Here is a 13,326-nt window from a genome sequence, read left to right as displayed (position 1 = left end):
TTCACACTTTCTTTGCCACTTCATATTTTCTCTGGTCCCCCATTCGCGAATTTAACCACTCGCGAAAATGTGTGACAGCGGCAATTCGCGAAAATTTATGTATGCGAAAATCATAGCGTATACAGTATATTGTATAAAGAGCTACTCGTGTGGAAAAAGAGAAACCTATAGCAATACATGTTTTTCATGTGATGGAACTTATCTATGAAATTTTGATGCAATGTACTTTATACTTCATGAATTGAAAAGTTTTGTAATGCAGCCGTTACTCCACCTTCCAAAAGCCTTTTTTCTTTCCTATGAGCTTATACATGTCCTCATTTATAAAAAAAACCAAAAACTTGTTTCTCAGAAGTGTCTTGTCTTCTTTTCTAAAAGTACAGTACCAGGTACCAGTACTGCATCAGATCTTCTGAATAAGCTCTTAGTTACCGGTACCCTCTGAAGAAAACGGGCAGATAGCTTGTTCTGTTAAAAAAGTGTCAGATTTACAATCAAGTTACGAAAAGTCATTTTCCTACTACTAATAAACCTTGCTGTGTTTTTTTTTTTATCACAGGGATAGGATATCATATTCTTTGTCCAATTCCCTCAATTTCGAACAACCTAGTTGCTCGTAATCTTTAGAACGGATAAGTACAGACATGTTTTCTAATATATTTCACCTACAGTGAAGTTTTTGCATATTAAAGGGTGTGTACAGTTCTGGTCGAGATGAGGATTTAGCTTTTAACGTTTTTATTGAGAGATATTCAGAAACCTCTCTATGAGATGTCAAAGAGCATGCAATTCTAAGGGGATTCAAAAGTTTATTTGATGAAAATCGGTTTTGAAATGGCTGAGATATCCAAAAACAAGGTGAAACAAAGAGATCCTAATAAAAGGTGTGGCCTGTTGCCTTTTATTATTATCACTTTTTTCGGATATCTCAGCCATTTCAAAACCAATTTTCATCAAATAAATGTTGAATCCTTCTTAAAATTACATGCTCTTTCATATTTCATGAGAGGTTTCTCATTATCTCACCTAGGAATGTTCAAAACATGAATCCCCACCTCAACCAGTACTGTAGTGTACAGTCCCTTTAAACAGTATTCTGTTATTTCTGTGGATGAAAGAAATTGCCTTTAATGAAACTGAATTGAAATGATGTGGAAGACGATAACTTATCACTTTCCCTACTAGCTCTACACTAGTAGTTTCCATGAAAACATGCATGAAAATTGCAGTTTTAAGAGTACCATACAATGGGCATCGTCAGCTGTTCGTCCGGTGATTATCATCATCACATCACACACAAACACGCTTGAGTGCCTACCCCTGCATTGCCCTAGCTGCATACGTGTTCAGTGTGTACCCAGTCGAGGTCAGCGGATCGGGGACCTGTCAGTCAATCACTCGGCGCTGTGAGTAAAGACTTTCGACGTGTCTTGTATCTTACGATTTAGGCCTACAATGTTTCTCAAATTCTGACTTTTTTTCATATCTAACATCAGCGCCCAAATGTTGTGGTCAATGTTGTAACCCTGGTGAGACACAATTTTGTATCATTTCCGGAGAACACCTCCTATCAGCTATCCTAGCTAATAACGTACAGTCGACTTTGGAAGAGTAGCGTATAAAGGGCTACGTACGTTGTCTACTCGTGTTACAGGTACGGGCATTCCCCTTCTTTGTTTACATAGCTAGCCGAGTATCAGTCAATGAGTGGGGGGGGGGGGGGGGGGGGGGGGGAGGGGGGAACCACCATCCGTATTTAATACTTTGTAGTCAGGGGTGGGATTGGTTCTTTAAATGTTTGAAGTAGAATTTTTCCTCGAAGCACTACTTTGGGATTGACAAGTTTATGCTTAGATTCTATGTCTTTCAAGAATTTGTAGATCAAGGACATTTTCAGAAATTAAAAAAAGTGAAATGACTTCATTTGCGGGTTGATATTTTTAAATTGAGATGGATCGGATGAGCTATTCTAGCTTTTTTACCTCCGCCAAGGGAGGAGGTTATGTTTTCATTACCGTTTGTTTGTTTGTCCATGCGCAAAATAACTCAAAAAGTTTTGAACAGATTGGAATGAAAATGACACATCCAAGGAACAGCTAGATAGTAGATGATTAATTTCGGTAGTGATCCGGAAATTTTTGTGGATTTTATGAAGGATTTTCGATATTTTGGCAGGTAGGGTCAGTGAACTAATTGGGAGTTCAAGCTGCGCATTTTTTAGGTTTTCATATGCGCACTAAAGTGTGTGAGCTAGGTGCTAGGGCGAGGCGACGTGCAGCCGAGGGTTGATGACGTAACAAATGGCTTCTGTATTGGGAATTTGGGCGATTTTCAGCATGCTTGCTAATGGGTGGAAATCACTGATCTGTTTGTATGGAAGAACGAGATCATTGGTGGAAATGAGCTGCTTGGCGGAGGTCTGCACTCTCAAAGTGCTTCTCTGGTGTTATTTATTATATTTTGACATTTTAACTAAATTTTTCACAGCATTACCAAAAGATAAACATACTGAAATAATTACCTTGCAGCTGCAAACTTGATTTTTTTTTTTTTTAACCGATAGGGGTTTTATAGCATTTAAACCATAAGGTTTTGTTCACAACTTTTTAATATGCATTTCAGCCATTTTTTTTTTCTCAGTAGGCCTACCTGACTGAGAATTTTTTTTTTTTTCTTAAGATGAATATCAAGGTAACTGGTACCTTGGCAAGGTTATAACTTGATGCAACTTGGAACAAAATATTGTCATTAACCCGTTGAGGACGAGTCCCAAGTATACTTGCGCATGTATCTATGGGAAATGCGCGTTGTAGCAAAATCAGTCTGTCCTCATCGGGTTAATATTACAGATATATCTTGTGGTAGGACCCCTATGTACTCTGCTTTCATTCTTTATGGAAGAGCTCGTATCAGACCTGCAGATGAAATGAACCATACAGAGAAACACAGATGGTCAAATAATAAAAGCATTGTAATCAGAACAATATCTAAACTAAATATCTTCTGTTTTGGTGATTATCAAGTCAATGCCTAGTGATTATCAAATCAGTGCCTAGTACAGTATACTTACTGGCGAGAATATTAATTCCCTGAAGTAGAGTAACTAATTCCCTGAAGTAGAGTTTGTGCCACAATCGGGATGGATACTTTTTGCTGAAACCTTTGAGGTGATCAGTGTTTACAGTTTACAGCTGCCCCCTTTTGATTGGCATTCTACCCCAAATATGCAACTTGGTTCTTAACTTTCTCCCATTGAGTAGCTCTGATGATGCAATTTACGGAACAGGCCAGTAGCATGTGGCTGTATGAGTAACGTTACATAAAACTTGCCTGGGGCATCATGATCGATGACAGTCATCAGTTTTGGTGCTTCTCTTTATGCAGCCAAACCCAGCAATAGTGCCATGCCACAATACATTGTACATAGGTTGACCAGGCAAGATTCCATATATTCAGGTCACTGATGTCCAAGATCCCAGAGTTTCCTGCAGAATATGAGATGTTGTAGGAATGGATGCATGAATGCCTTTAGACTTTCAGTGGTAGATTTATGTGACTTTTTAAAGTTGAACACTAATTTTTACGTCGATGTAGGGTAAATTGTCAATATCATTCATGTTAGAACATTCATGCATTCGTGCTGAATTTCCTTTACATTCCAATATGCGTGGATTAATTCGTGGTACTGCAGGTACATATAACTGACTTGCGAGGCATGTACCTATGCATTCACTAGAAATGCTGTAAATGTGGACTATTTCCCTGTGTGATAATCTTTTTATAGAATATTGTGAATGACTGAAATACTGCAAACATCATGATGTGCAAATATTTTAGGAGATACTGAATTATAATGTCTATGATGACATAATCCCCTCCTTAAAATAATAAACAAGTTGATTTAACACAAAGAAATTGTGCTAGTTTCTACTTTCTCAGTAAATTCACAACAGGGAACATGGCATCAAGATAAGATTCCTCACAATGGCAAGAAAGTACCATGAAATATTCTCATACAACCACAAAGAGAGAGAGAGAGAGAGAGAGAGAAAAGGAAGAGCAGTGAGTACAACGGTTTTTACTTGTAGTTAGCAACATAGCATATTGAATTATGATGTGATTTTTATCATGATTATACCACTAGATGTCAGGAAAGGTGCGAATGGATGAACAGCGATTCTATGAACTTAGTTATTGGAATGTGAGATCCACAGATGAGAAAATACTACTTAGGATTATAGAAGATGGATGCAGAATACATTTGATAGGGGATGGAAGACTGATGTGATCAAGCTAATGTGTAGAACTGTTTCCTCTTGTTTGCAAAATGATGCTATTTCATGCTCTCGGCAAAACAGTGAGGCAATTTTGAACTGCCATATGGAATATTATGTGTGTAGTCGCTCAGGGTCAGAGCAAAGTTGCGAGTCAATATTTCTTTGATTTTCTTCCTTTTTTTTCACAAATGTATGCTGTATTTACATGAAACTAATAATTACCTCCGCCAAGGAAGGAGGTTATGTTTTCATCGGCATTTGTTTGATTGTTTGTTTGGTTGTCTGTGTGTAAAATAACTCAAAAAGTTGTGAACGGATTTGGCTGAAACTTGCAGGAGAGGTTGAGAATGACACAAAGAAGAGGTGATTTGATGTGGTAGTGATCCAGGAATTCTTAAATGGATTTTATGAAGGATTTTCAATATTTTGGCAGGTAGGGTCAATGAACTTAGGAGTTCAAGCTGCACATTTTTTAGGTTCACATGGATACACACACTAGACAGGGGCGGATCCAGGAATTCTGTAAAGGGGGGCGCAACTAATATTTCTGATGCCACTTCCGGGTTTCATTTCATTTTTTTCTTTTTATTTCTTTTGTTTTTAACGAAAAATAAAGGGGGGGGGGCATGCGCTGGTTGTGCCCCCCTCTGGACCCGCCAAAAATGCTAAAGTTGAATGCTTTGCTCGAGTGACGTGCTGTGCAGCTGGAAGCTGATGATATAACAAAACACTTCTATGGGAAATCAGGCAATTTTCTGCATGCATAGAGTGGAAATCACTAATCTCATTTGTAGAACAAATTCAGTGGTGGAAATGAGCTGCTTGGCGGAGGTGTGCGCTCTCTGAGTGCTTCTCTAGTTTTGTTATTTGACCTTGATAGTCATTACATACTGCTGAGGTAAACATTGGCTGATGCTTGCAGTGGATTTGTGCTAAACCACATTTCACCTGCCCTTCCTGTCTCACTCATACACTAACTAGTACCTATGATCCATCCTCTCTCACTCCAGAAAATGAGTTTGTCACCAAAATGAGTCATTTTTACCCTCATGCTTTCAACCTAGTGTCAACAAGGTGCTGTAGTTCAATAACAGCTTAAAACCATCACCACCACAGGGCGCTACATACCTGTACTCAATACTATGAAGAAGCCCTGCACATTTTGCAATAAGTAAATATGTCATCAAACTGGGATGATGAAACTACTGCTGGCCCTACATATCCTATGAGAGTCACAGATGTTCTGTTTACAGAATGCTAGTTTTTGTCACAACTTTCTTCTGCTTTGATGAAAATGATATGACAGATTCCTTTTGATTTCATGTTGAAAATCCACATTTAGTGCAGATTTATATGCACTTCAATGACCCAGACCAGATTAAGTTTAATGTTTTTTTTTTAATGTTATGAAACATGAATGCCTTTCATCCTTTGTTTCATTAAGACTGTTTCATTATTTAGTTGTGGATGGATATTATCTTTTTCTTTCAGAATGAAAGTGGCTGATTTCAGATATTAAACTGAAATTCTTATCTGAACACAAAGTTAGTGAAGTACATAGACTCTCATAAACAGCTGTCTCTGGCAGCCTCTCTCTAATTGCTCTGCATACAGTACAACTCATTGTCAGGGAGTAGCAACAGTGTTATAGCGCCCTCTCTTTATAGAGTACTGTTTGTAAAGTTGTATGGCCAGGCCCCAGATGATTGTGAAAGGAATAATTATAAAATGTTAACATTTTCAAGCTCTTTCTTGCACACCCACAAAATATCCCCATTGGAAAGAGGACTGTGTAATATTAACCAGCTTTGGTGATACTTTTTTTTTTTTTTTGCCATTGAGGTTGTAACTATCCTGCATCTGTCATGGTACTGTGTGTTTGTAAACAAGACTTCACCTTGATTATGGCATGATGTTATTGACACATAGATCTGGATTTTTGTCCAGTAATCTATCTGTCAGTCACTCTATGTTTGTGCTATCTATAAACTTATTCATCTGTCTATCTATCTTAATATTTTGACTTGTCTTTATGCATGATTTGTTTTACTTGCTTTTACTGTACATTTATGATTCAGTTCAGCAAGTAATCCTAGTTGTGTGCTTTAATGCATAATGAAACCAAATATGAATTCCTTTAAAATAATTTAGTTATGATGCTAAGCCAGTAAGCATTTTTTATTTCAGTGACGAGGATTATGTTTTCTATGTAAGTCATAATCTGCCTCGCACTTCTGTTTTTGTTTAGAGAGTTGATACTCAATTCCTGATTGTCAAGCAATTGATACTTGATCTTTGAACTTGGTATTTATTTATGAAATCCTGTAATTTCTTACATGATGTGCAGAAACACCCAAACCTCTGTGGTAATTTGCAAGTAATTGAAATATCAAGTTGTTGCTTCAAGATGTTATTAAAAGAACAATCGAGAAATCATATAAACATGAACACCAGAGACTAAGAAGGTGATCGTCTTTGTACGTGTCTCCCAAAAGGATGCAAGAGGCATTATGTTTATGTAATGCTAAACACTAAGGTTTTTCTTTGGGGCCCAATTTGCCCCCCCCCCCCCAAAAAAAAAAAAACAAAACAAAACAAAACAAAACAAAAACAACCAACAACAACAACAACAAAACAAAACAAAATAATAATAATAATAATAATAATAATAATAATAATAATAATAAATCAAATACTCTTTTTTGGCATCCTGAAAAAAAAGAAGAAAAGAAACAGAATAAAATCCTGAAAGTAATGAAATAAGCCAAGATAATTATGTCAAGATTGGCAGGTATGATAGAGTGCTTCAAATACTACGTACTGTGACTAAGAAGTAAAGGGAAACATTAATAAATTCATTTAAGAAACCATTAAAGTCATCATAAACCATGCTAATTATGTGAAAATCAGCAAGTTTTACAAAGGATTCCCAAATATTGCATACCATAATGTGACTAAAAGTTCAACAAGTGAAACATATTCAGTATTGAATTCATTTCTATGACACCACATATTTATGAAACGATTGTGTTTAACCTAGATGGATATACTTCAATCTATTATTGGATAGATACAATATAGACCTGTGAGATGAATTTGTTTAGCTGAAACTGGCAGTAAGGCGGACTGATCGCGAGTTTGGCCATGACGACTAGTGGCGATCTGACAACTGTCGTCACCACAGAATGAGAAAACATATAAAATACTCTACACCCACGGATTTTTGATGGCCCAATTGGGCCACCAAAGCATGCTTTTTCTCAAAAAGTGGTGGCTCGACATCTGTTTCTGATGGCTCCAGGCTACCAGTCTTGGCGTATGGGTTGTCTGTCTATCTTCCTTAGATTTGCCTTATTAAGAGGTACATATTAGCCCGAATTCACGAAGTTGGTACAATTGAAACCATGGTTTAAAGGGTGTGTACAGTTCTGGTTGAGGTGAAGATTTAGCTTTTAACGTTTTGTGAGATATTCAGAAACCACTTTATGAGATGTCAAAGAGCATGCAGTTCTAAGGGGTATCAAAAGTTTATTCGATGAAAATCGGTTTTGAAATGGCTGAGATATCCAAAAACAAGGTGAAACAAAGAGATACTAATAAAGTTGGGGCATGTCGCCTTTTATTATTAGCACTTTTTGGGATATCTCAGCCATTTGAAAACCAATTTTCATCAAATAAACGTTGAATCCTTCTTAAAATTACATGCTCTTTCATATTTCATTAGAGGCTTTTCATTATCTCACTTAGGAATGTTCAAAACATGAATCCCTACCTCAACCAGTACTGTACAGTCCCTTTAAACCATGGACAATTTGTATGGAGCGCCAAGTGTCGCATGGCCTATTTCGTTACGAAATCAGTCATTTCGTCGATGAACCCATGAAATGATCATTTCGTCGATGAAATGGGCCATGCGACACTTTGCACTCCATACAAATTGTCCATAGTTTAAACCATGGTTTCAATTGTACCGCCTTCGTTTATACAGGCCAAAGAGTCTAAAGGTTTTCTGGAGGTCCTTCCTTTCCAGACAAAGCTTGATATTGTGATATCAGAAAACAAATCTTTTAGTTTTCAAGATACTTGGCACAGGGATGCTATAAAATTTTAATTCTGGCTAAATCTTTCAAGGTCAAAGGTCACTGAACTTTGGCTGAGATTATGATATTCCAGCCATAACATCAGCTGGAAAGGTCTAGCAGTTAATAATTATGTATATAGGAAGATAAAGAAATATCACTATAGATTTGTAACGAATAAAAAGGGGTGAATGTGAAAGGTCAAGGTCAAAGGTTGCTGACTTGGTTGTGAGTGTCACTTTCCAAGTAAGAACTTCAGTTAGGTAAGTCCCATGGGGGTGCAGTTTGATAAGATGGATAGAAATAATTTTTAACATGTTTTCATGGTATGAGGGCATTACAGGTCGATTCTCAAGGTCATCTTGAGGTTAATGAAAGGCCAAATTTGTGGCAACTTGTTTTCATTACCTGATCGTTTGCTATTGAAATGCTGGTGGTTATACAAGAACTTGTTTTTAATGTATACATTGAATCCTGCTACCAATTGACAAGTCAAATGAACATATTAAGTGAAAGAATCACCCCTTTTTTTTTTAATGGAAGATATCAAAAATTTATGTCACAAACCAACCACCAATGGTCATCAAGTATTTGACAAATTAAATAACGTTTTCTCTGCAAGAAAAGTGAGGTTTGGATATTGACACTTACAGCAACGCTGCACACTGGCACTGGTCCGATGGTCCCTGACCAGTGAAAATCACTGCTGGACCAGTAACTTTGTCAGGAATGGACCAGTGAATCATGGAAAAACTGGGTACCTACTGGTCCAACAGACAGGTCAGACCAGTGGAAAATATGGGTTAGTGTGCAGCCCTGCTTACAGCAATTCCATTTGTATTAGTACCTCAGAAAGTGATACAGGACATCAAAATATGAATATTACATATGAAACAATGAGCTTGACCATATAAGTGGAACTAGTTTTGATCTTGTAAAAACTTTTTGATTGTCTTATAGATCCTGAACTTGAGTTCATAGTTGAAAGCATGTTTTGAATTCTAATAGAGAATAGCTATGCAACAATACAAATAATTTGAACCAAGTTTTGTTTCTAGATTAGTGTTATAGACAGTCACAACGTTAATGCATGCTGACTGACAGTGATGTGTCGGTGGCATGTGGGTATACAGTGATGAGCTTGAAAAGCAAGAGCCTGTAAATAATTAAACACAAAAGAGTCTGAATATATAGCCATGCTTGCCATCCACCAACGCGAGGAAACTCCGTAATGGCGCCTACTGGCGTCAGTGTCCACTGTGTGATTGATGGCTTTAGCGGCTGCCACGAGTTAAGACCAGTGTCTACATGCCGATACTGCTGCATGCATGGTAATGGATTATGCATTTGTTTCTCACCAAGCTCATCCCTTCACGGATATCATCTTTGCTCAATATTTACTTTCAAAGTTTGACAATCTCCAGCTGCATGAGCTGACTCTCAAATCACTTAATCACCTACCTTTATTATCCATGTTTGCAGACTGTATTAGCAGGAATATTTCATCCGCATATCATACTCCTAGTAGTTCTGTGACCTTTGCCATGTCTCCCTGTTTCATAATTTAAAAGAATAGAAACAAATTGATATTTTCAAGTATTTAGATTAATGTTTACCTCATTGTGAATGTTCAAATGCTCATGTATAGAAAGTTTCCCTGCAGCATACTTTCTGCTACATACATACAGTGTACATCTGTATGTAGGCCTACATGCCTTTGCTGATAATATATTCAATTCAAAGTTTATTTCATTTTTTTCGACAAAACATATGTTACACTTCTTTTACAACAGAGAATAAGGTGAACAGAACATTATGCAATGAAAAGAGTGTACAATAATTGAGGACCTTATAGTAATTATACATTGTAGAAAAAAAGAAACAAGTGGTCGAAATGAAGTACATGTATAACCTTGCTTGAATTGCGATATGAAACATTATGACCCCTACTGCTAATTGATGAGGGATATGATTCGAGTCTTGTTGCTTTAAAAGTAAATCTGATTTCTACAAAATGTCTTTCTTAGCCTGAACTAGAATGTTTAAAGTGTGGATTTTAATCTGCAAAACTTATGAATGTATCTATACAATGTATTTCTCTGAGAATGTTTTAAAAGAGCAGTGTATCTTTGCTTATTGTTGGTGGAATAATGAAAGAAAAAGTAAAACGAGCTAAATTCACTTGTTAACCCTTCCTGTGCCATAGACTTTAGGCAGTGTGTATAGAGCACTATGAAGTTTTGTGTGTCAACCAACACTCAAAGCACACAAAGGGTTAATCTATTTTTATTTTAATGTCACGTAGAAAACACTCTGTACCTTCTACATTGTCAATGTTCCATCAGACACAAACACCCCCCCCCAAAAAAAAAGATATTAAAGTGTTTGAATATTTTGTGTATCAGAAATGAGGTTTGAGTGTGGCACTGTACTACTGTATACGCCATATATTTTGTGAATTTTGCTAGCTGGGTGCTATTCGTGAATTTAACAACATGCAAAATAAAAAAACAAATGTGACATGCAAGCATACATTTCTCCGTTCATTAATTGTACTCCATGATCGTGAATTTAGCCATTTGTTAAGTTGTTGGGAATTCCCGATTCAAAAAGGACTACAGTAGCCAGATACATGGTGTACACAGTACATCTTGATTTTTTTTTTTTTTAATGTGTGTGTGTGTGTGATAAGTAATAAACTGCATTTGTGTGAACACTACTGCCTTCTCATACTGAGCTTATGCTAAAATAGATATGGTGACATGATCTACTGCATTTTGAAAAGTTAGGAGACCAACAAGTGCCGGAAAATGCACCCCAAGGAGAAATTAATATTCTTGAATGTGGGCGCAATGAAAGGGCTGTCTTGGTCGTGCAACTGTGATGTCTGTTGGGTAATGATTGGGTGATGTGCCGCCATTGTTTGCATGAGATAACATCAGTCTCACAGTTGATGCATTTTGTAGGTGAATCTTCAGAAATATTTTTCTATTGAGGAATATATTGGTTTTTTTATCCATTCAAAATGAATAAAAGATATGTTTGATTTTCTTTTTACGTGCAACAAGCAAAGATTTTTACTCGGACAACAATAAGGTCCTGTGAAAAGTTTCACAGTCTTTGTAAGATGACATTGCAAGATGACCTGATGAGATTTAGACTGTCATATACTTGCCAGTATGTCATCTAATCTTGCTTCTCTGGTGCATAGAAATCACTGATTTCATTCACAATAATAGTGAATGAGTTAGTAGTACATCTTTTCCATAAGACAGTGTATTTACTACAGTAATGAGCAACCATACCACCAGTTATTTATCTTGTAACAGCAGATGGGCAATGAATTCAGCTACTTACCAATGATTAAAGGTCTGATATTGAATTGATGATGCCCCATTCTGACTTACTGCTATAATGATGCCACTCATTGAAATATTTAACATGATATGTACTTAATATGTTGCCAAAGAAGAGTGGCACCTGTCATATTGCCTATAGTGTGTTTGTGTGGAAGGTATTACACAGTCCTTTAGATAGCAATGAGAAACATGAACAATTAGGTGGAGTATGAGTTGCATGATGGCAGTTAACAATGAAGCAGAGAAAGAGAGAGAGAGAGAGAGAGGAGGGAGTATATATCCATGTATGTGTTTGTGTGTATGTGTGTGTGTGTGTGTGTGTGTGTGTGTGTGTGTAAAAAAATAGACGGCCAATATTGATCATGATAGACAAGAAGAGAGATTTATTCTCTTGGAAGGAGGGAGATCATGCAGTAGATGGATTGATGTATGCATGGGTAGATAGAAAGGTAGACAGAAATATCAAATTGAAGACAAGAAGAGAGATACCGTATGGGAGAGAGAGGTAGATAGATGGATAGATAAATCTGAGGTAGAATGATGAAATAATAGTGAAAAGAGAGATATATGTACCGATAAAGTGGAAAGATCGGTACATAGATTGATATATGAAGAGAGAGAGAGGTAGAGAAATATATGCAGACTGAGTAAGAAGACATCTACTGATAAAGGGGAGAGATAGGTAGGTAGATTGATAGATGAATTGAGAGATAGAGAAGCAGACATATGAAGACTAAGAGAAAAAAAGACTAGGAAAGAGACAGATTGATAGATAGGTTAATGTATAGGGATAGTAATATAAGAGGTAGACAGATCTATTCAGACAAGAAGAAAGATTTCTGTTGATGTAAGAGAAAGAAGAAGGTAGATGGATTGATAGATAAATAAATGTACAAATTAAGAGAGAGAGAGAGAGAAAGAGAGAAAGAGAGGCAGAAATAGATGGAGACAAATGTTTCCACTGATGTAACAGAGAGATAGAAGTAGATGGATTGCTGGATAGGTAACTGTATAGACTGATATACATAGAGAAACAGAAGGAAACAATATATATTTCTTCATTGTAGGGAAGAGATAGGTAGATGGGTTAACCAATGGGTGAATAAAGAAAAGATAAATATAAGTAGATAGGGACAAGAAGGCATCTTTATTTCTTTTAATGTGATAGAGATGTAGATGGAGAGATTAGATACAGTAGATAGACAGATAAGGAGCCAGAAAGAGAGGTAAAATGTAAAAGATTCATTCAGGTCTCATAGGAGACTGATAGGAGCATAGGAAACAAGTGATCAGGGAGATTCAGTTCAGAGAAGACAGCAACCAAGACTGAAACATACAGTTCAAAAACAAAACAGATGCAAGAAACATCAAAGAGCTGGGGAATAAGGGCCTTCATAAATGTAATTTTGTAGTGGTTGCAGGCAGCATGGTGAGGAACGCCTGCCAGATGGAGAATTCCATCAGTGAGTTGCCTTAAAATGTCACGTACACATGCACAAGTACATGCTTGCTGGCTGCGTGTGAGGGCGCTACTCATAAATGATTCAGCACTGCAACAAGAAACTAATGCTAACAACAAAATGACCATGCTTTGGCATGATCTATTACTTT

This window comes from Diadema antillarum, unplaced genomic scaffold (genome assembly GCF_040938485.1).
Source record: "Diadema antillarum isolate AM-2024a unplaced genomic scaffold, OU_Dant_1.0 scf00000138, whole genome shotgun sequence".
NCBI lineage: Eukaryota > Metazoa > Echinodermata > Echinoidea > Diadematoida > Diadematidae > Diadema > Diadema antillarum.
Note: the sequence above shows the minus strand (reverse complement) of the source record.